Genomic DNA, 24410 nt, shown 5'->3' on the forward strand with positions numbered 1-24410 from the left:
GTGCAGACATGGATGACGGGCAAAAACATCGTTAGGCAGACACGCCGAAACCCTTCGTAAACAAACTTTTTGTAGATATTTCACGTAAACAAAAGAACTAAATGAGAATTAGCTTTCAGAACGACAATCTCCTCTATTCTTGGTGTGAGCACCTGATTCTTTAGTATGCACGACTGGCAACGAATCGAATAAATTTTAACATTAAGTCGACTCAGTCTCCACGGAGACGCTTTCTTACAAAATTTGTGAAAGTGGGAGTGGGTTGGTTTGGTCTTCAAAAACAACGAAACGGAAGCTCGATAGGTAGAAGAAACGACTGGTAGAGCAGAGCAGGAGGATGTAGGGGCTGCACCCACAAGAGGTCAATCAACAGTCTCCTGTTGTCGTTGCACGGAATGAAAACTGAAGCAAAACGAGGCAGGACATGGCCAGCGTTGGCACCAGACGCCATCACGGTGGTCCGTGCGTTTATCAAGTCTGACGGGCGGCCTGCTAACGACGGTGGCATGAGAAAACTAATCTCCTGCTGGTGTTGCTATTAGTGTTATCCCACCCTGACCAGGCTGCTGACCGGGAGCAGTAATTCTCCCAGCAGCTTTATCTGATTGCAGACGAACATTTCGCGATGGCGTGCATGCACGCGCATCCTGGAGCAGCCACCCATCAAGTCTTCTGCAAGAACGATCCTACGTCGTTAGCTCCATGTAAGTAATTCGTTGGCCCTGACACCCACAAAATTAAAATCCCTTGAACCAGCTGCCCATTCATTTCAAAACTCACTTTGAATGATAAAATAAATTAAAAATTAAAAAAATAATACTTCCCTTAATATTTAACAAAAACACTTTTGATGCAAAAAAGTATTCATGAAATGGGATTATCTATCAAATTTATGAATAATTTTACAATAAAAAAATCCCTAATGTTCAGGCAACCAAGCCCTGGGGTCGTGAGAATTTTTGTGTGCTCGCAAGTGTCTTGCTCCCTGTTTGTTTTCAGAACATCTCGTCTGCATCACCGGATCTGGTCCGTAACAAGTGGCCTCCAATTACACTGCAGCCTTAATGCAAACGGAAGCCACACACGTAATTCGAGATCGATAGCATCGTCTGTAAACTAACGGTTCCTCATTTTTATGCTTAGTAAGCAGTCTAAAAAAGAAAGCACGGGGCTAGACGCCACATCAGTTACAGTCGAAAGTGGACACAAAATTCGCTTCACTGGCCTAAAGTGAAATACTTTTTTTTCACCGGACTTACCAGTAAATGAAAACGAAACAAGACTCCTTTGTTTCTGACCTAATTTTCTCTCTCAGTTTTCTTGGCTGCTGTTTTCGCGGACTCAATATGATTAGCGAAGAAGAAAGGTTTTCCAAAAGAAAGGCAACGGCTTCAAGTCAAGAAATAAACTTTGCAAAATGTGTACGACATGAAAGTAGAGATAAGTAACTAAATAAAAATAAAAAAAGTTGGAAAATCTCAACTTTTTTACACTTTCACCGAATATTATAGGCTAGCACTGAAAGCATTTTTGTTAACCACTGAATGAAGAAATAGGACAACAAATGGACGTGAAGAAGATAAATAGAAAGGTACTGAAACAAATCATAAAAAAATATTTCAGAAAAAGAAAGAAAGAATAATAAATAAATAAAAACTTGAATGGATCAATGACAGATAGAGGACAATGAAAAAAAGTTAGTAAGGAAAAATAAAGTCGTATGAGTTTATGAATAATTGAATGAATGACAATGAGATAGAAAGAAGAAAGGAAAAACCGAAAGAAAGAAAATAAAAAAGAGAGAAGGAAAGAAAGAGTGCTTTCTTGGCACCTAGATAAATTACAAATGAACGAGAGTGAAACAAGTAATCTATCTTGTCACACTTTCACCCACAGGGCTCGGGAGTTCTCGTTAGTCATGTCACTACATTTCACTGGAGCTGGACCTAACAGCTGAACTCTACGGGCGCGAACTTAAGGCGCGCGTCATGCACCCGGGCACTGCCAAGGTCTTAGCATGCGCCAGGCGGCGCCACCAACACGCCTACAGGACGACTTGCCATGGGGTGGTTTCCACCAGACAAAAATGGAGATTTTTGTACCAAAGTGCCGACGATTCTAGACCCCTCTGACAGAGCCAGATGGTGTGACTGTCAATGAACCATCGTGAAACAAAGAACCCAAAGGGTCAACTCGGGAATGTTGTTGTTAGGTCCGTTTGACAGAAGATGTCCGTATTTCTATGAAGATGTGTAAATAAAACCAATCACGATATCAAACAGATGATACGAAAGTTTACAACCGTTTCCAGCGTGTCTTTTAAGAGCAATGGCTTACACTTTACGAAGAATTATACAGAATCTTCGTTTTGCTTAGTTCTCCGCTATCTTGTCATCTTTTTTCTCCCTCATCTGTTTTCAATATAAATGGTTTATTAAAATGTTTATGTTTGTAAATGATTAATAAAACTAGAAAAATAGTAAAATTGGGAGTGTTTTCTCAATTTGGTCAATTAAAAATATTAGTAAATATTAACAATGAAAATACTCAATAATATTTAAATAATAAAAATGGTAGTGGCAGTAAATCATATTAAAGCCGCAATCCAAAATTGTGAAGAGAAAATTACACATAGAGAGAGGGATTGAAAGAGATGCATGCAAACGATTTAACTCCATAACTGATCGTGAAAGAACAGAAGATATCTACAAAAGAAAGCAGCCAGCATGAAAGGATAAGCCATAAAAAAGATTTCAAGTATCTTGCTGAAAAAGAAACCAAAGAAGCTGCTTTGAAGAGCAGCAATAAGGTCAGCAGTTTGTGGGCCTAAGTATTCCCAGGGTGGGTCTGACGCCGCACCCACCCATGATTTACTCTGCAACACCAGTTGTCTGATTGTTCGGAAACGCCGATCAGTTTATAGTCAACCACCATGGCTCATCCAAGTAATTCTTGTGTTGAGGCCGGGGGTAGGTCCAATTGCTCTCCAGTGGACGTCGTTTTGGCCGAAAGAGCCGGCTTCCTGTGCAGGGAATGCCGGGAATCAAGGAATGTCAAACATAGCCTTTTCCTGGAGGCTGTTTGAGACCAGATTATTGTCGTTTGTTACTGTCGTCTGTGTCTACTGCAATGTCTGGGCTTCAGGTCGCTTTTACGTGGAGGGAAAGATGGGGGCTGGGTAAAGGGTAGGCACTTTTAAAGGTCGATAAGAGTGCAGATTTTTTTTTTCAAATCGTTGGTTTGATGTCGGTACAAAAAGGTATTTTCTGCAATTGTGAATAAATGCCTTCGGTTCTTGAGAACCAATCCTAAAATCATCACAGACAAAAAGAGAGCCAACATGTGACGCTATGAATATCCACGGATCGGCCTGATTAATAATTATTCGCAGGTTTTTCATTGGCTCTGCCCTCTTAAAGTTACCATACACATGACACAAAACTTAAAAATAAAAGTCGATAATATAACAAGGATAATAACTTCGTTTAGGGAGCGGTGAAGTAAAATTGTTCCCAACTTGTCAACGAGGACAGAGACAAGGAGAGAGCGTAAAACAGGGGCAAAGAGATGAGCGGAGAGATGAAGTAGGAGAGGCACTTAACGCAAAAAAGACAAAGAAAATGAATGCACAATGGAGCCCACATGGAAAACCTTTTTTTATCTGCTCTTACGAGATTACATCTTGTTGATGATATCCCATGCCAGAGAAAGAAAATAAACATTTCCAAAACTTGACAACGGGCCTCAGGGCTCGTCGTTAGTCAGGAGGCTCACAAGGGATAAGCCAGACACGTCTAAGTTTATTATTGTTTTTGTTCAGGTGAGATTTTGCAGTAAAGAATGGAGGTTTTCTCTTTTTTTTTCGCGAGGTAGCAGAAACTGATTCTTGTAAATGTATTTTAAGTTCTCTTTTAGTCCCGCACGCGGTTACAAATAGTAAGCAGCAGGTTAAATATGTTTGATTCAGGCTCCTCTTTTTTGTCCTTCACACTGATCTGAAACAGGTGGATAGACCCTGGCTGGCTTTGTTTGAAGCAGAGTAGCCGCCATTTTGCTACTCGTAACACTGTCTCAGTATTACAGGTGCCCTGCCACTGCGTATTTTGTATTTTTTCCATAAAATGTCATCCTTCATGCTTATTTAAATTTAATTAAGCCGCTTTAGTTTTTTTTGTTTCGAAACTGAGGACAGTTTGCTTCAGGTTGGCTTTTTGGACATTGCGAGTGCTAAGATGTCTGGATGATGTCTTCAGCTACGGTGTGTGCAGCAGATTTAGATCGCTGGTCCTCCAGTCTGCCCTCCACTAACAATCATCATGAAGCTTAAGGCTTAATTTAAGTGAATCGGTGACTCAAAATTGTATACGTGTGTGTGTGAGGGAGAGAGAGAGACCCCATGACAAAAAATTTTACAACAAACAGTGCGTGTGTATCGTAACCTAAATAAATCCTACAAATTAAATGTAGTGTACCTTTTCACCCGGTTCTAATCTGAAGCACTTTCGTGACCTCTCCAGGGAGTCGATCCATCCTTCCACGCTACTTCCGAATGCTGCACGCAACTCACTCATCCCACCGCCAGTACTCTGTGATACCATTTGCCCAGACTTAAAGTGAAAAACCTGTGTAGCTCCTAATGAAGACACCATTTCCTTGATACTCAGACTCCAGATATACCACACACTTCTAACCGCATCTTAGCTGTACTCGGTGAACCTCATGGCGATACCTGCATGTGCCGGAAGCTCTGCCTTAACAAGTGTAACAGAAGAAACTTAGTTAATGATAACTTTTTCCACGCTGATTGCTTGGTATCACTGACAGCTTACAGTTACTGTTCTTAACTATTTTTATTGTTGTTTTGTTAAATTTGTGTACCTTATATCTGCAACAACCGTTCAGTTGCTACTTGCTACTACGCTGTCTAACCCCTGACCCCTAGGTCGAACACTGCTCTGGACGCAAATTTGTCTATAGCCACGATCCTGCTCAGCTCTCGAATCACTCTCGTGCTTTCTCGTGCAATCTCGCTCAAGATAAACAATCTCGACAACACATACCTGCTTAAGCAAATATATTTTCACCTTATGTGCGCAAAAGCTGTAAAGTTCTCACTAAACAGCTGCTGCCCTGCACCTAGTGGGTAAGAACGACTTTCTGTCAACTCGTTGTGGGAAGTAACAATTTTGATGGACGGCCACGAGGTCATCGTCACAAACGGCGTTACCGTTATTTTTGCAGTGTTGTGATCTCTACAGGTCAATACAGGTCATTTAATTTCGCATCGTCCTCCTTGCCTTTGATGCTGCTGTTGCAGAAGAAAAGGAAAATATATTAATCAAGGATCAGTGGAAAGACAAATCTTTACACAGCCTTCACGTCTGCCACTGGTGATTGGATGTGCGGAACACCTCGACTGGCAAAGAAGCGAGCTTAGATCAACCAGGCCCTCGAAACACAAATCCTTACAACGCTTTTTCACCCTCGGCTAATGACGCGAGAAGAAAGGAGAAGGTTAAAGCTCACAGCCATACATTTCGGTGTCAGGAAGGCTCGCGAAATTCGATTTCAAGCGAAACAAGAAAGAAAATATGATTTTTAGCTCCCTTTAAAATATACGGAGGCTGGAATTGTTCCAAGGATCGTTCTACGGGACATGTAATCAGGATTGTTTCCTGCCACAAGGTCATGGGTCACATTTGTCCTGAGACAAAGGTCGCACTTGCTATTTACCCCAAGTTTCGACCATTTTGTCTTCTACTCTGGCAGTTTCAGAAGTCTGTTTCTCTCTCATCATCATTACACACGCACGCACGCGCTCACACTAACACACAGCACGCAGCTGTCTGATTGGCTGAGACCTTCACTGCTGAAAAAGTATCCACGTACAATCATGACGTCATTGCTGTTGACAAGCTTAAGTCGTACGAAAGTGAAGCCATACTAGATAGAGGGAGTCTGGACTTTTTTCTCGCGATCCCCGCCCTGCGCAAGAATCTCGACTGCCATCGACTGAACGCAGCTGGCGCAGCAGGTCTGAGAGCTGAGAGAAGCTCCATCCTCCGCTTCATGTGAATGTCTCCTGAGCATCCCGTTTTGTATACAGTATCCAAAAGAAAAGTAGTATCTTGCCAGCTGTGTTGGTGGAGGTCAGGAAGATGATGAGTTGCACGGATGGTTGGTTAACTACCTCTCAGACAAGGGAAGGGGTTGAAAGGGAGGAGGGGAGACTTGTCGAGACTTCCTTTGTCTGCCCTGCATATACACTTGTGTAGACTTCGCACCCAGCGGCTGTTACAATGTCAAAGGGGAGAGACTGGCGAAGGGGTTGGATTGGTGTGCAGTTGGCACTTTTTATCGATAATTTAGTTTAAAACTCTCGGAACTTAGTGATGCTAGATATAACACCATCCACCTCAGCGCCTTCCCTCGCGCGCTTCATTGCGCGCGCATCTTACAAAGTGTGTCAAAGTAGGGTCTGGCACCCCTTAAATGGCCACCAAAAAACCCCAAGATCGTCAAGGGTGGGCACATGAAAAATAATTCCAAAAAAACAGAGCTGTCTACTTAAGTAAAGTAATCAGTGTTTACAAACTTTTACATGCATCTTCTTCAGACAGCGCTTTGGCCTGTGTTTGCGGGAATCAAGAAAAATGTCGGAAATCTGAAGTTTGAGGGAGTGTGCTTGTCTACATAGTAAAGAGATAATCCTTGGTGTGGTCCAAGCGAAACGCCAGTTGAATGATTTATAATGGGAGAGCAGAAGATAGGGAAGATTGCAAAGATTTAAAAAAAGTAAGTGCTTTTTCCCTATAACGTAAAGATTCAGTAGTGAGGAGAGAGGGAGTGAAGGAGAGATGAGAGAAGGGGAGGGTAGAAGGTTAGGGAGAAAGTGGATGGAGAAAAAAGAGAAAAGTGAAAAGAAAAAGGTGATAAGAAATCAATGATATGGGAAAAAATTATCTTGCATCACTACAACAAACACATCTCTATTACATCAATTTTTTTTTCATCAAACAGAATAATAAGATATCCGAAAACGAGACTAAACTGAATCGATGTCCCAGGTGTGATTAAACAACACGTCACATCTAAATTGTTTTGATTTGTTTATCCTTTGATGCAACAGACTGCATGTGTAAGCCCCAGCCCTGGGGTGAGTAGGAGGCTGGGCTTATAAACATAACCTGCCGCTAATTAAGTCTTAGCTCGTGTCACGCGCTAACAGCAAGGCAAATGAAGCTGTGGCTACCTGTCTGTCCATTGTTTGTTAGTTATGATGGCTCAAAGCGTGCGACTGCATGTTTATGTCGTTTTCTAGCTTTCCTCTTGGATGTTTAGGGAAAGGCCACAGTGTAGTTTGAACCGTTGCTCGATGTCAGAAGCCTTAAAGACCAGGTTCCACTAATTTAAGCCAAGCAAAACTCAATCGTGTCCATGTTGTGAGTTGTTATAACGGTATATTTGAGGTAAACAGTTTGAAGTTTTCTTCTGAGCCCGTATCTGAAGTTGCATTAGCAAAGCAGCCGACCACAAAAAATGGTCATCAAATGCAAGGAAAGAGCAGTTGCCTGAGACGAGATCTGAACCAGGCCAGTTCAGACAACCCTCACAGCATTGACGCAAAGTGTTTAAAAGTCATTGGGTCCGAAAACTTCAAGCTTCAAAAGTTCCCTAGAGTTTGACTGTGGCGGTGGAATTTGACAAACTATTGACAAACAAGTTTAAACTTGGCTCATCATATTTACCAAATCTCCCCAAATCCCGAGAGGTCATCCTCTAACCAAATTTAATATTGGTCCGGTTAAGAAAACACCTAAAGGACCACTCAAACCCTTTAAGGGACATCACAATTATAAAATCTATGCAATGTGGTCAGTCCCGTTAAATATCCATCTGCTGCAAATAACTAAAAACCTCATCATCGACCATTTTCCCCCCGTTAGCATCAACAAATGGAAGACAGAGGAATTACTCCCCCGTAGTTCAGGTACAACGTTTTATCTTGTGCAAACTGAAGGTGAAGGCCCATTTTATGTCGCTGTCTGACAAGTGCCCCTCTTTATGCAAATGAACGTCGCACGCGCTACAAAGCAAACAGCGAGGCGTGAACGTGCAAACGGCGGTGTCTGCACTACGTTGCGAGTTTACGTGACAGCCACGTCTAGCCAACGTTGGAACCAAAGGCGTGTGATGGATGACTGAGTAAATAAAGACGTTGTGGAGGTCACAACGATGACGGGGGGCGAAGGACAATTTCCACCACGAAGACAAGTCGTCTGACAAATTTTGACATGCGATTATGTTCTGAATACGAAATCTCGAAGTGGCACGTGACACTAAACGATCGGGTGACGAGCGTCAGCTGCCCCTCTTAATATTCTCTGTCCGATGGGCTAGGGCCTGATGGTGTCGTCAGATATTGATGGGCGAGCAATTTTGCAGATTGCAAACAGTAAATTATGTCACCTTAAAAGACGAATAGGCGTACGGCGATTGGGAACTGAAGGGAAAAAACGTTTTATTGGGATGGAGAGTCAAAGACTTTCTTTAAACCTGCTGTGTGGGTCGTGCACTGGATTGAAGCCTGCGAGATTGAATTAATGTTCTTCACTTAGGAAGTGGTAACCCCGCTTTCGAGAAAAGAAATGCGTACATTGCTTTTTAGACCCAATAAAAGCATTAACCAAAGTCTGGGAGATTGGCTAACAGATCCGGATGCTTGAGAAAAGGGTATCCGGCCAGGTGGATTGATGCTTTAACTACTTTCTGTACCTTAAGGAGCAGAAACCGAAGACGAAAGGCTGCATCCCACAGGAAGGGGTGATCACTCTATGTGATGTAGGTCAGACGTCGATGGCGCGGTCCCCGTCCCCTTGAGGCCGAAAATACCGCATGCTGCTTGGTACTACAGATGGGAGTCGGTGGTTGGTTGGAGCGATCACCTTCCCCAGCACTCCATCACAGTATAGGAGTCAGTAATGGTCGTCCCACATTAACACCGGGAGACAGCACAACGAAAAGAAGAAGAAAAAAAAAAAAACACCAATGTGAGCATTTTTTCTGTTTAATGTGGTGTTAGAAAAACCAAATTCCAGCTTGATGTGGAAAAAAGCATTTCTCTCAGTTCTTTATAAAAATAATGGTGGTCTTAGGAATTACACTCGACACTTTGGGTCGCGGTTATGAATCAGAAATACTCGGTGCTCCAGGGTTCGCCTCCGCATAAAACCTACAGCTCTTCTCTAGCTAGAGCTGTGAACCTACACCAGACGGAGCTTCTAGATTATGAGACCACCTCCTGGCCTCCTTCCTATTACAAGACTGAAATACTCCATACTGACATAACATCCTAATTTTTACACTTCTGAGTTCATGTTACGGGCCCAGGCTCGCAATAAGTCACAGAAAGCAACCAAAAAAAAAAAATATTCATTATGTTGCAAGGTGGTGATTGTGGTGTTTTGGAGGGAGATGAAAGGGAGTGGGGTGAAGAAGAGGAGGAGAAGGAATAGAAGGAAAAGAAGAGGACTATCAAAAAAAAAGAGCTGGAACACGAACAAGAACAAAAAGTAGGAAGATGAACTAGCTAGAACACGAACAATAAAGTAATAAACATACGAACACAAACAAAAATGTCAAGAAACACGATAAGGACAAGAACAGAAAAAACTTTAAAAATACGAACAAGAAAAAAATGAACAAAAGAACAACAACCACGAACAAAAACTTTTGAATGAGAACAAGAACAAGATCATCAAAAGAGAACAAAAAGAATAACACAAACACGAACAAAGAAAAATAAAAAAGACCACAAGGAACCATCAAAAGAACCACTAGAACACCACCACCACCACCAACAACAACAACAACAACAACAACAACAACAAAAAGAATAAGAAGATAAGTGAACAGTACGTGCATCACTCTGAGATTAACGAGGACAACTACATCAGTTCAGACATTAGATAAGTGACAGATAACAATTCCCAGAAGACAGGATTCATGTTAAAGTGAGTGCCGTCTCCCTTGATAGTTTTGAAAAAAAAAATAATGCAGACTTGTTGTTCTCTGTCTCGTAATTATTTCAGGAAAAACACGGGTATTCCACTATATACAGTCTCCTGCTAGGACAATATCGCATTGAGTTTCATTCTGCAGAAAAAGTTGTCAGGATAACACAGAAATGTAAAAATATGATATGTATTTGAAAAAGCTATTCGTGATTAGGCTTGAATCAAACACAAAAAGTTGTTGTGTTTGTGATTCTTGTCCATGCCAATGAACTTGGTGACACCAGCTCTTGGTTCATTAGAAAGATTACACTAGCGTGTGGTGTAAAATACTGACGAATCCCTCCGCCAAGTCGCTTCCATAATAATCAGCTTCTAGTTTTGAATTCAGATGTTCCCAGTGTGAGATATACATATATATACTTTGTCCGCAAGGCATTACTGTCATGGTCTGTTTGGTTATCTGGCGACTTCCAGGCAAAAGTTGACAACTAAGTAGAAAATGTACGTTGTTTTAAAAGTTTTATTGGAATCTGTACGTTCTCCTCCCTCTCGCCTGACTTTGCCACGCATCTCAGATGCTTTTTTAGCTTCTTTTTTTAGCACCCGAGGGATATCAGGGTGAAAATGTCTCAGCACCTTCTAAAAATATAGTCGGACCCCCAGCGGCATTATTTCATTGTTTACACGTTTGTATGTGGGGGTTGTCTGGCTTCTGAGTCTGTTGTCTGGGTGAGACTTTCGAAAGTGAGACCTTCACCTTTTGCAGGCTTTTTGTTACATCGAGATTTAGTTTAGAGGTTTCTCTCTCGCCCACATACACCCATTCATACACATAAACACAAAGTGCACACATACAAACACATACAGCGCGCGTTCACACACACACACACACTTTGTTCCTGAGAAATAGCAAGGAGAGAAGCGCAGACCTCTCCAGACCGTCCCTAGTGGGCTGACCCCAAAATTTTGGAAGCAGCTGAAGAAATCATAACACACAGAGCACACAGACACACCGACCTACACACAGATGTGTGCACGCTGATAAAACACATTTGCCTCAGGCACAGAGGCGCGCGCTCGTCGCTCTAGTCACGAGGACGCCATTTTACATGACGTCACCGGGAGGACCTGAACCTTAGCGAGGGTTTCCTCTTCACGCCAATATTTATCATTGTCCACGCTAAGCGGAGATTTCAATTTCGATAGAGGCGTGAGAAACGATGAAAGTGCTCGCCCTTTCAGTCGCACGTGTGAAACCTGAACGTTGCCTCCCTCTCTACCCGGGAGAGGACTGTTTGTGGTGTTGCCATTTAGACACGAACCCCATTAATTCCCACCCTTTGATTAATAAGGATTTTTTCGATAAAACTTCGGCGATTGGCATAGTAACCCCTAAAAGCGTCTCGATTCGGTTGTCAGGAGCTCAGGTTGGATCCCGAAACATCTGTAGATGTGACAGTTGACTGTCAGGGACTTTTGCCAGGTCATCTGATTTCCTCCACATGTGTGTGTGTGTGAGAGAGAGAGAGAAACAATGAGTGACTAAGTGAAACATGCACCCACCTACCACTTGATTCAGCAGTTTATGTAAAACGATTTCAGATCGTACTCAATTGCAAGGAATAAAGCCCTATAAATAAGCTGTATTATTATTATAATTATTATTAATAGTAGTAAATATTTAAGAGAGCCAAAACAGTCAACATATATTGCGGATATAACAAGTTTCCTCCTTCTCAGATACAAGTTAACAATCACACATATAAAACCCATTCGGTTTGCCTTTCCTTTCTAAATCATAATTTAGTAAACAAATAAAAGTAAAAACTTCATAACTTTAATTGGCTTTCCAAAAACATTTTTTCATTCGTTAAAGTTTGCAGTTCTCCAGAAATTTGTGTCAATCGAAATATATTTTTTCACATTCCACATTTTCTTTAACCTGTTTATCTCTCACGAGCGCTAATACAAGAGGAATACCCCATAATGAGAACAGGGCGCTTGACTTTTCCTCCTTATTTACCCAGAAGCAATTCAAAAGCAAACAAAAAGTCAACAACAGAAACGAGATATATTTTTCAGCCAATTTTCATCAATCAATTCATTTTTCTACATTCCACTTTTTAAAATTTTACTCATTGCTTCTACAAGAGCAATACTTCATAATGAGAACAGAGTTGTTGACTTTTCCTGTCTGTTTACTCAGAAGGAAATTGAAAGAAAATAAAAACATAACAGCAGCGACACTTGGCGAGGAGTAGATGCCGTATATCAGCTTCTGCCGCGCGCGAGATTGCACTGCGGCTAACTGTAGTCGCGTGCTCGAGTGCATGAGGGCAAAGCTCTGGTCCCTGCTAATGAGACCTGCCGTTGGCGGGAAGGTGTGAGTGTGCAGCTCTTCGCGTGTCATTTTAACGACCAGGTGACGGAGTGCAGTCGTGTTGCGTGATTTTCGGATGAGACACTGTTTTCTGATTCCAGGGAGGTGGGGTAGGGGTTGTTGCTAGAGACAGAAGTTTTCGATGAAAATCGAATCCAGAATATTCCAGCAATTTTACTTGAGCAACCTAGACAGCTTCGCCTGCGGTTCAGCTGGAGGGACCATGAGAGGTCTTGAAAAAGGAGCCAAAGCATCTATAGTAAAACAACTGAGGAACCAAACTGATAATCTCTCATTTTCTCAGCTCGATAATTTCCTTTTTCAACATTTTTTTTCTGAGACTAGTGGGTTATGCGAAGTATTTACCACTTATCTAAATCCTTGTTGGTGTTTATTTAAAATGATGTCATAATATTTATAGTTACTTTTATAATTATGCTTAATTTGAGATCACCTGACTTTCAAACTGTCGCCGTCTTTCCCATTTTTCTCACCGAAGATTAATTCATTTCAAAGAGGTTTAACTATCAACAACAATATTATTATATAAATGTCGATTTCTGATGGTTTCATTGTAAATTTGAAAACAGCAAACAAAGCTTCTCTTTGTCAAATATCGTGCCTTATAAATCTCTCGGGATTTTCTGTTTAGGTGTGAAAAAGCGATCAATCTTCTCCAACAAAAGAGTTACTTTGACATTAGTGATTGAACCAGTAGAAAACAGAGAGAGAGAGAGAGAGAGAAGAGAGAGAGAGAGAGAGAGAGGTACTGAGAGAAAGCACATAAAATAAATTTAATTTGAAGCCAACGGCCTTTGAACAGTAGGTCAACCAGGAACAGCAAAACAAAGTACAAATGCTGCAACTGCTGCTAAAGCATCCCACTCCAGTGCTCCAACGATCTCTTCCACAGCTTCTTCCTTACTTAAAAAGATAATAATCATGTCTCGCCACTGATCTTGTTATCGGTGTCTCAATTTCTAACATCTGGGACACTTCGATAAAAAAAACTATCATCTTGAGTTTGTAGAAGGGAGAGAGGGAGGAATTACACAAACCATAGAGAAGCACAGAATTCTCAATAATTAGTCATTAAAATAGTCAAGCCAGCTGCCTTTAAAAATAACACAAAATCAGAGATGGTAAATAGATGAAAGCAAACAGTAGGAGAAAAATCAGAAAGAAGCCAAAGGACTAAAAAAATGTTTGTGTACGATATATAGTTCATGCGTGCATACGTGCGTGCGTGTGCGAGCGTGCGCGGGTGCACGTGCCTGCGCAATCTCATAAGAAAAAATGAACCTGTTGAGAGATATATTTTTCCTCTACTTTCCTTCCTATTACCATAATCACGCGTTGTGATTGGCCCTTTCTTTGTATGAAAAGAAGCCTGTGGAAGGCTGTCAACCTACCTCCGTCTGCCTGCTGAAAGCCGCAGGAAATGGAAAACCTCTTAGAAGCGTCTGCACACGCCTGCCTGTGAGAGACGTCTCATAAAATGTCGAAATGGAATGGAGACCAAGGAAAATTAACAACTTTGAAAAGGAATCAAAGGAGTGGGTGAAGAATCTAGCTGAAAGAGAAGGGAAGAGAAGGAGAAGGAAAAATAAGATCGAGACAACACAGAAGAACAAGGACAACTGGAAGTACACATACACAGTCTCTTTATACTAAACCCACTGACCAGCCACGATTGGTCCGTCTGACAGGATATGACGTAGATTTTGTAGACAATTAGTTTTATCTGCTTCTGGTTTGTGACACTCAAAAGGTACCAGAAGAAAACAAATACAATTATCTAAGTATGCCATTGTGAGTATTTTTTGTACCTGTAATAATTCTTCAGGTTAAAAACTGTCTCTACTTGCTGAGTAAAGTTCAATGCTGGTCAGACACAATTCCATCTGTTAATCTCACAGCAAAATGGTCTGTTTTTGTCACGAACTAAAACAATTGGCTTTAACGATCTATCTATACAAGAATTTAAAAAATCGTTTCTGGATTTCTTCTTCGTTTCCAACAAAACGTAGGATATGGTTTATCTTTTTCATGAAAAACCAGACAAGAGCATATAAAGGAGATTTCGCGAAGATTCCCAGTCTACATCCCTTCCTTAATGGATCCAATAAAACAACAACATGATGATAAGAAAATTAACTCTTGTACGTTGAGAATAGGTTTAGCAAGACTCTAGAAGGCAGAGCTGGTTGCGCTTTAGGAAAGTTCACTGAACTTCTGAACTTGCTTTCTCAATTCTGGTGTTAGTTTCTTTTGCTCTCTCTCTCTCTCTTGCTAATGCATTGATTGAAAGCATTTCTTTACATTTTTTAGTCATAAAAATGATTGGTGTCATCCTAGATACAAAATCGACATTGCTATTTATTACTTTAAAGTCATTGACCGACGAATAGATGAACAGAAATTTAAAATAATCCAGAAAGATACTACTTAGCTTCGGGAGAGAACCAGGGGTCTAACTTGATGAAAAGAGAAAGTTATCGACAGTTTCTTTCCTTCTCCAGTAAATTACCGACTGAATAACCCGTCTAGATACCGTGTGCGGACGTTTTGCCGACGGACGTTTCACCGCCGGACGTTCGAGCGGACGTTTTGCCGACCAGACGTTTCGCCGCTGGACGTTTCGGATCATATGTCAGAGAGAAGGAGAGCTACTTAAAAGAATGAAGTAACTACTAGATTACACAATAATTCTTTATTCAAACAAATTTTACACAGACTTCACAGACAGTTCACTTGATTGTCACAGATATGCGCAACAGCTTGAGAAAAAAACATGATACAATGCGAGAGAAAATGTGTGAGCTAACGTTTTACATGAGGAAGATAGTGAAAGAGAGAGTTCACTGATACCATTGATACAATGGCGAAGAAATGCTAAGGGCGTCACACACGACTTCGGCCTAAAGGTCCGCGTGAAATGCCGAAATGAAGTAAACGTTCGGCTTCCGAAACGTCCGTCGGCAAAAACGTCCGGCTCCGAAACCCGTGTACGATACAGGTCTACCCTGACAAAATTAATGCTATCGTAGTCCGTAGCAGATTTACCTACCCTGAATAGACTAACCCGCTGGGTAAGCTTGCTTCGTGAATACAAGGTCTAGTTACCTGAAGCGATTTTCTCTGATATCAGTTAATGATCACGTGTCATCCTCATTCTAAACAGTTTGTGACAGAACGTGTGCTTACCACGGAAGTATATCTCTGGACTTCTGTTTGCCGAGACCCACTCTAAGTTGTAGGTCTCGGCGAACCATGGAGCAGTTACTTAACCGGAACCAAGATAAAATGTTTAACGTCAGCAACATACTGGCAATAAATTTGTTGCTTAGTTACTTTTTAATCTTTTGACAAGAGTCTTTGACCTCCACTTCCGAGCTAGAGCCAGCAAAATGAAAACACAACAGACGATAAAGCTTGAGCTTATGTACCTCCGTCAGAACGAGAGCTCGCATCGTCTGCTCTTCTTGATGTCGATGGCTAAACCAGAAGCGGGTGTGGGCTTTGGTCTCGTTCGAGAAATGTCGTGCAAGCAGTGCGTGGTGCTATATGGGATTTCAGGTGTTTATGCCTGCATGGGTAGCCCTATGTTCGTTTACTTGCATTCTGTTCCGTGTTTGGTTTCGTATGGTCGCGTCTGTCGCGTTGCACGTGCGTTCACATCAGAGTCTGTGTCTGTGCGCTCCTGCAAGTGAACGTGCGGTGCGGATCAGTGTGGGTGGGTTCGGGGTGAGGCAATGTCCACCTGGGATCGTGCGCGAGAGAATGAATGTAAATAAAATTTTGCCGGTATGTGACGGGTGCCTGGTGTTTGAACAAGAGATTGCACGTTCGTGGAAAATGTCTACAAAAGATCTCGACATGACAATCGTTTGACTCACCTTCTCTTCCATCAACCTTTAACTCTCTCTCTCTACTTACCTCCTTTTTTTTCTTCTCTCTCATGCTGTCTCTCTCGATCTCTCTTTCCCTCGTGAAGCTGTTATTTTGGTTTTTGGAAGTTTGGTCTTTCAGCCATTAGGAAGATGCTCATCGAGAGTAAACTCAGAGTATCGATTAACATGAGGATGACATTTGCTGAATTGGATTTCAGGGTCTGAGTCAGCGGTAACTGTAGTTCTCACTAACATTTTTAATTGTCTGTTTACTGTCTCTCGTTCTAACCCCTCTCTCCCTATCTCTTCATCTTTTTTTCACCTTTATTTGTGTATCTTTCTTTCTCTCACTTCTCTCTCACTCTCACAGTCTCTCTTCCTTTCGCTGTCTCTCATTGTCTCTGTCATTGTCTTACATTTTCTTTTATTCTCACTTCCATTATTTCTTACCATCTCTTTTACTTATTTTTCTCACTGTCTCTCAATTCTCATTCTCACTGTCTCTGTTTGTCACTCTCAATCTTTCTCTGTCTTTCTCAATGATCTCTCTCTCTCTTTCTATCACTGTCTTTCTCACCTTTTGTTTAACTACCCACAATACAAAAATATTCTCCCTAGGTTCCTTTAAAATGACCCACCATATAGCAAATTTAAAACCTGTCTGACTAGGGACCTATTGACCAACATATATAAATACCTATACATAAACAAATTTGCTACAGACCGACCGACCGACCGACCGACAGACAGACAGACAGACAAGCCACGGCAAGCATGCAGGGAGTCGCCAGTCGTCTCCAAGAACAAAAGCTCGCCCTAAACCCCTAAACCCCGGTTCAAACGAAACCTGGCCGTAGGTTCTGTCAGCAAAATAAACTGCGGTCGTGATGTAGGGTCCCCGTGGCCGGACATTTTCTGGAGCTGCCTAATAGGCATACCCGTCCCAGCAGCACCGGCGTTTGTGGGAAAGTCGCCAGCATGAGTCCGATAATGGATTCCTAACGGCACACCCAGCCAGACGAGATTCCATCCCGATGGAATTACGCTGTTGTAAAATGTCAGCTTCGCACAAGAAGGTTTGTGACTTCCGACAGAGTGAATGGGCCGAGGCCGACGAATGACGGAATGATGGCAGCGATGTGCGGTGCCCGGCCCCCCTCGTCGTCTGACCGCACGCATGCAAGTGTCACGACCAGAGATTTTATTTGTCGGGTCGTTGTCGTAAATTCTCACTCTGCTCTCTGTCTCTGTCTCTCTTCGCCGCTCTTGAGTTGAGTTGCTTTTATGTCTCTTACATCTCTTCCAGGCCGCGGGTGACGGCTGGGTTTTTAACACCCTGGTCCATAAATTATGATTTTTATGGTCTTCTGCTCTGGTGGTGTAACCGAGATATTTTGATGCTTTGTTCCTTTCTTTCTATTTCATCTATTTCTATATCTCATATAATTTTGGACTTTTCTGCTTGCTTTACGCGCATGCGTACTCGTGCTCCGTTCATGTTTTACGTTTTGCAGTTCGTACCCTAACCCTCGACACGAGGAAGGAGGTCAGTTCTTGACTGGATTTATTTAAGAGAAATCAACTATTTTGTACCCTGAAGTGATATTTGTTTATACAACATCCCTGCAGAATCTCCAATCTACACTTCGTTACCTCTAGAGAATAAATAAATTGTTGTCAGCTCTTAGGGCTAATGCACATCATTTCTCATATTCATTAAGAGGAAAATGATTGCCCAATAATGCCGCTTCATTGCATCTTTCTGCCAGGAATTTATTTTATGAGATTTTAATGGTGTGCTTGTACCACGTGATGTCTTTACTCTCGGCATCGTGTACAAAATTCTGGGGCTCGTCCTGTTTCTCCCTCAAACAATTCCTGCAGGTTACTACCAACCTTGTGACTGTCCCTGTCTCAACAGTAGGGAACTAATTTTCTTCGCTTTCTGAATTTCATCATCAGGACATTCTCCCACCCTGCTTATGAATAACACTACAACTCGAATGTTTGCACAGGGATTGCGATCATTCAGATGCCGATGATGCCCGCATTCTGGCGGAAAGAGTCTGTCTTCATCGCCGATGAACTGTGTGTGGACTTGAGTGAGTCACTAAGTCAGAGAGGTTTTCAGTCAATAGCTTATCAGCTCTGACAACGGCCACCAAAAATTCCCATTAGCAATCAAGCATCGATCGAACTAAACAAGCCAAGAGACCGCAGGCGGCATTGAGAAGTCAGCACCGACGACAATTTATCTGAGTTTGTGTATCGGGGCTTGGGAGGGATTATCTGGACCGAGAGAGAGAAGGCAACATTTTGTCCACGGTTTGCTCGTTTAAACTGAAGCAAGACTCCCTTGTCTCCACACCCTGCTGAGCATCGAGATCAGTCACATGATCATCACTTGTTCTTTTATGTTTCAATCAAAGAGGGATAAATGAAAAGGAATTGAGTAATGGATTGTCCGCATCAGCAAGAACAATCCTTGTATGACAATGTTGCTTTGACAGTTCAATGGAGCAGCGAAAATATGAAAACAAAAAAATTTACAGAAATAATTATTATTTCTACCAACAAACGGAAGCGGGTTGTTTGGCTCAAACCTGTTTTTAATTATTAGCAGTCAACACGACATGTTTGGCCATCCAGGCGAGCTCGTGACAGTTCAGTGATTTGCAAAGAGTCGAAAAAAGCGAAGAACAAAGCATCAAGGGAAGGGTCTAACCGGAGACATGAACACCACAAACACAAAGCTGCTGACATTTTTAACATCAAATGGGAGCTATACCGTGGTCTGTTTGTTGTTTCCATTTAATGTTGTTGTGTTCCTATAATCGAAATAAATAACTGAAGAACTTTTTTCTCTTGTTTACTTTCTTTGTTTATTTCTCTTTCTTTCTGTAATTGATGTTAGTAAATAGTTTATCATTTTTTAGGTCTTAGCGCCATGATTAATCTACTGCTGTTTATGCCAGGCCATGGTATGTGGACACTTTGCAGACTTGGCTTTCAAGTGCACTTGAAACACTTAACACAGTTCTTATCGTTTCCACGCAGAAAATGTAAACGCGGGTTGCAGACGATTAATAACCCACCCACCCCACTCACACACTACCACCACCAATCCAACATTTTAAAGGTTCTGAAGACAGATATATATATATATCTTGCCGGTGTTATCACAGGTTCTTTAGGTGAGGACAGCGAGAGAGTATAAAATTCCTGAGAGTGTCTGGAAAATGAACGTAACCAAAACAAAAATAAGGGGCTTTCTGGAATCACGAGTAACCATCAGGATACCAACATAAAGCTAGCTTCGTCTGACCACGAACTTGTATTACTGGACTGCTGGCAGACGACTTTTTTTTAGTTAACCACTAAAACGAGGCATAGACTACAAAGCTTCCGGTTTAGTCACATTCTTTGTTTAGGCTCGCCGAGACTAACAGCGAAGAACTTCGCAAGAGGCTAAGCGTTGGTCTTGGCAGACAGACAGCAGTCCACCTGTACACATCCATGATCTGACTCGGTCTTCTACTACAGTGTAGAGAATCGACCAAAGCTGGATTTTAACTTTACCTTACTACCATGGCGGTAACAGGTTTCGCACATTCTGATAAAATCACTTTAAAAATGCTTAATGAAAGCAACAGTAATTTTTCTATACATTGAAAAAGAACTTGATCGAAGGAGGACAAATACAACCGACAAGGACCCAGAGTCTCGCCCCGTGTCCTGTTTGCTCAGCTGCTGTCGGGTCTCTGTCGACATCTGCCGCAAGCGTTTGCCGTGCGTCGTCGCACTGGTCTGTCGGGAACCTGCTCCACGCAGCACGTGCCTGCGTCGTGGCGCTAGTGTTGCTGCTGCAGCAGTTGATGGAAGTGCTCGAATATCGGGGGACTTTGTGTACTGGCATGCGACGGTGGTTGGTGTATTCAGCTGGACCACGTGATCGGAAAAATAAATATTCAACATTCAGGGGCTTCTTGTCTGTTGATGTGCTTGACCATCATCATCTAAACTTGAGGGCCTGTCATCCCCGTATGTTGTGTGTTCATGTCTCTATTTCTTTCTTCTATTTATCCTCCTGCTTGTACTAATGTTTTTGCCCCGAGTTTTTGTATTCACCTGATACCACAAATTATAAACAAAAAACACTCTAAGACAAACAATTCCATCCTCAGACAATTTGACAATAATTCTCTAGCTGTTTAGTTTCTCCACCTACCTGCTTACATACTGAGGGTACGGTAATGAAGGGAGTGTATTTCAGTCGGGCCATTAATTAACCTACGAGAGTTCATTGCTCCTGTCGTGACCCTTATCTTTTATTTTAAAAGAAAGAAGAGAGACTCTGGTTGGAAACTAGACAGAGATGAAGAAGGAAGGTGCATGCCCCATTTTCCTTGGAAACCATTCAAAACAAGACAGATAACAGGCTATTAACCAACCCACGTGGTAACAGTCGATACGAGTTGCCCTAAAGATTGTCTTAATTGGGGACGTGACATGCGCAGTTGCAATGTACCTAACCTTTCGAGCGGACTCATAAAGCAGTTATTAAGCTACTAATTACCTTACCTGCAAGAGGGCGCACAATCCATATTGTGTTATATGGCGATACAGTAATAGAGAGGACAAGCATGGATGGATCCCCTTCAGCCTTGCGTTCACTATGGTTACACCCAAACAAGTCAAATAAAATTAAAGGGCAATAATGACCTGACGAGTTTGTTTTTTTTTATTATCACCAAGCAGCGATTCAAAATTGCTTTTTATCCTTTCTTTCGTAATTTTGTTTTGCAATCAGCTGCAATAAGCTTTAAAAAGTGTTATTGAACTAGCTTTCTATTTGTGGTTTTCTGCTTTGACCTGTTTCGTGTCTATTATTTGACACAAGTTTTGTCAATGTGCTGAACTTTTCGCTTGTTTGCAGCCTTTTGGTTTTTGTCTTCAGTTTTTATTGTCACATCGACTGCCAGCCTCCTTTATCTACTGCCATAACGGTTTCTGTGTGCGATTCGTCAGTTAGAAGATTCGCACGGTTGATGCAATGTGGTCTATTCCTTTTTGCTTCGTTATCAAGTAAATCTTAGCAATTATGAATGATTGATTATGGACAAGACTATTGCGAAAATTAACTTATCTGCTTTTTTTTACAGACAAATGATACTTTGTACATCTGAACTTTGATCTGTGAGAACTGTAGCTTCCACACATCTTACTTTTTGAAAGGATGTTAACCATTGTATTTTTGGAGTATTGTGGACCGTTTAAATGATTTGATATTCTTGCAAGAAAGAAATTTTTTGATATTGGCAATTGATGAAGCAACAGACCAAAATTCTCATATAGCTCGGTATTTCCTAGCAGTCCACAGATTACCCTGAGGTAAAACATCGTGAGCTTGTCAATAGGTTGGGATTAACACAATTTAACTTTACTTATTATTATGATTAATCTGTAAGGAGTAATTGAAAAGGATGTATAGTTAAGCTCATTTATTTTCTCTGAATTCAACAGCTAGAAATGTAGTGTTCAGGTGAAGTAAACAATTTGCTGGAAACAAATACAGGTACCAATGAAGACTCCCTTGCTGCTTCTGAAACTGAAATGATCTTGATGGTGTTGTAGCCTCCATCGACCTAGAGAAAAAAACCCATCATGCAGAACATGCCTTTATCATGTGTTAGCTAAACACTTGGTTATCGTGCTCACACGAAGACAGTGTTAAACCAGTGTTTTTCATGTGGGGATCGTGTGAAAAGAATAGTCTACAAAACCAGACATCTGGTTATAAGCAATGAAAACAAACTAGAAACATAAACTATAAAATAATTCATATTTTTCCAACGCTTCCATGATCGTCCACAGGCACAGGAAGGAACATGACAGACCTGATTCGTTGACGACCGTCAGAGGAACCTTCGAGGTCCTCACCTCATTCGCTCTCCGTTGATAATGTCAGAAAAACTAAATGTTATCTATATCAAGCTCGGGGGAGGGGTCTATCATTCACATAGCAAGATTGACATTCAAAGATTACATTTTTGCATGACCTTTGAAGCACCTGCTGAGTTCATGCGTTTGAGCATCTGTTGCGACATGTCGGGCAGCAAGGTGGATGCTGATAACCGAGCGATAGCCGTGCTGCGAGGTCTCTCCAAGGATGGAACAATTCGTTTGAACTTGCACTTGTGCTACCTGCGCACACCTAGGTGTTGTGTGTCTTAGTTACTCTACAGGTGTTTATACGATCCGCATTTGTAATGTTTGCTGGTAGATGGCTGATGTCGAACGAATCAACATTGCTTCTGGTGTGCAAACATCGCACATGAAGGAAAACGGATCAAGATTTGTTTTGAGCTGCCAATGAGGACAATCGACCCTTGACCTTTAGAGGAGGTTCATCTTCAAAATAATATGTTTTGCGAAATTGCTTTACCCCGGTACAGGAGTCAATACCCACCCACTAACACAAACACAAACAAAAACACACGCGCAACGCATGCACACACACGCGCGTGCTCAGAAGTCCCCGCTCTTTTGACGGCGGAGTCAATTCATAGGTGTGGAGTTCGAAGTCAGAAGATGCAGATCCACCCGCACAAACACGCCTTTATACTATATACTGATATTATATATATCCTCACGAATAATTAACTATATGCCTATTGACATATAGTATAAACACATACATACTCTACTCACTAACTGATATATGTCTGTGTATCCAACACGCTTGAGAAAATAGAAAGTATCATTTTTTTTGAAAAAAAATGAGAATGAAACGGATTTAAAAATGTACGTGAGACACAGACTTTAGACATTGCCCTTTGTCCATCGATACGTCTGATTGTACTCCAATCCCACTTTTATCATGCTTCTTCCTTCCTCCACCCAACCATAAGATAAACACTTCTACTGCCTTCCTGCCTTCTCGTACCTTCATATGTTCATCCCTCCTTCCACGTGACATGTCACAGCTCACACAATGTATGTAAATTCGTAAACTCATCTTTGCAGAAGTTTCTCGCACACAACACTCGATGACTTCCACCCGGCTTTGGTCACGACACACGGCAATGTCATGTGCTTCAAAAACTCAGTATTCTCCGAGAAAGGTCTAAAAACACTTCCTGAGATTCCAGCTAGCATTGACATTTCCCAGAGCAACCGAGGGCAGACCCTGGTGGTAAGCCGCGAGAAATTTGTAATTTGATTGCCTATGAAGAAGTGATGCAGCAGATGCTGCAAGTGCATTGCGAGGTGCGGCGGGCTGCTGTCGTGCAGCAAACACAGAACTGATGTGGCCGGCAAGTGCGTAGATGCTGCAGGTTGTATACTTGTAGGGGTTTAAAAGCTGTGAAAAACCACATCCTGACACATTTATGAAGAAAGCAGAAAGCAGTATACACGTGCATGCACAGTGTGCACCATCAGAGAAACTAGAGAAAACATTTTTATTAGGGAAAATGCAAACATTAATTTTTATGTTGGGAAAATGAATGGGAAAAGTAGCATACAGAGGAGAACGACTAAACAAACAAGAAACAAACATAAAAAGAAAAAGTGTAGAGCGTGTAGGGTGTTTTTAAAGCAAAAGAGAGAGAGAGAGGAAGGAAGGAAAGCGAGAAAGTGAATAAACTGTGCTCTGCTTGGAAAACAGAAAGTGAAATTAATCAATTAAAAAACTCCGAAATCTGAAAAGTAAAAAAGTAAAGTTTTAAAACGGTTTGACTTACCTGCAGGTGTCGAGTGAACAGCACAGCCCAGGTGATGGAACTGAGATTACAGCACTGGACAAGGATCATCACAGATACAAGATTTCATAACCTTTTTCCTCCGTCTGATGCCAGCATCCCGACCAGACTGACCACCGACTGGTCGGACACTACACGTTAAATACTTCCTCTATCCTCCGCTAACCTCGCAAACTAGCCTGGTCGGACCCTGGCCTCCTCCTTTTTCTCTCGTGCATGTCCCACACTTCACGTGCCTGCTGCGCGCGAGCCCGGTGCACGCTCATGCACACACACACACACGCTCACGCCCGCACACACACGCACACGCACGCGCACACGCACACGCATACACATTGTGAAACTTGGTGGCATAGAC

At 41.9% G+C, this 24410-nt stretch overlaps 1 protein-coding gene across 1 annotated transcript in view; it reads right to left on the reverse strand.

The window, feature by feature from the left end:
• Nucleotides 1-24212, reverse strand: part of LOC112576853 (annetocin receptor-like) — a 40682-nt gene extending 16470 nt beyond the window's left edge. The window contains 1 exon segment of the mRNA XM_025259653.1: nucleotides 24035-24212. The gene's annotated coding sequence lies outside the window, so the exon portion shown is untranslated.
• Nucleotides 24213-24410: the final 198 nt, after the last annotated feature.

This window comes from Pomacea canaliculata, linkage group LG1 (genome assembly GCF_003073045.1).
Source record: "Pomacea canaliculata isolate SZHN2017 linkage group LG1, ASM307304v1, whole genome shotgun sequence".
In the NCBI taxonomy this organism is placed as follows: domain Eukaryota; kingdom Metazoa; phylum Mollusca; class Gastropoda; order Architaenioglossa; family Ampullariidae; genus Pomacea; species Pomacea canaliculata.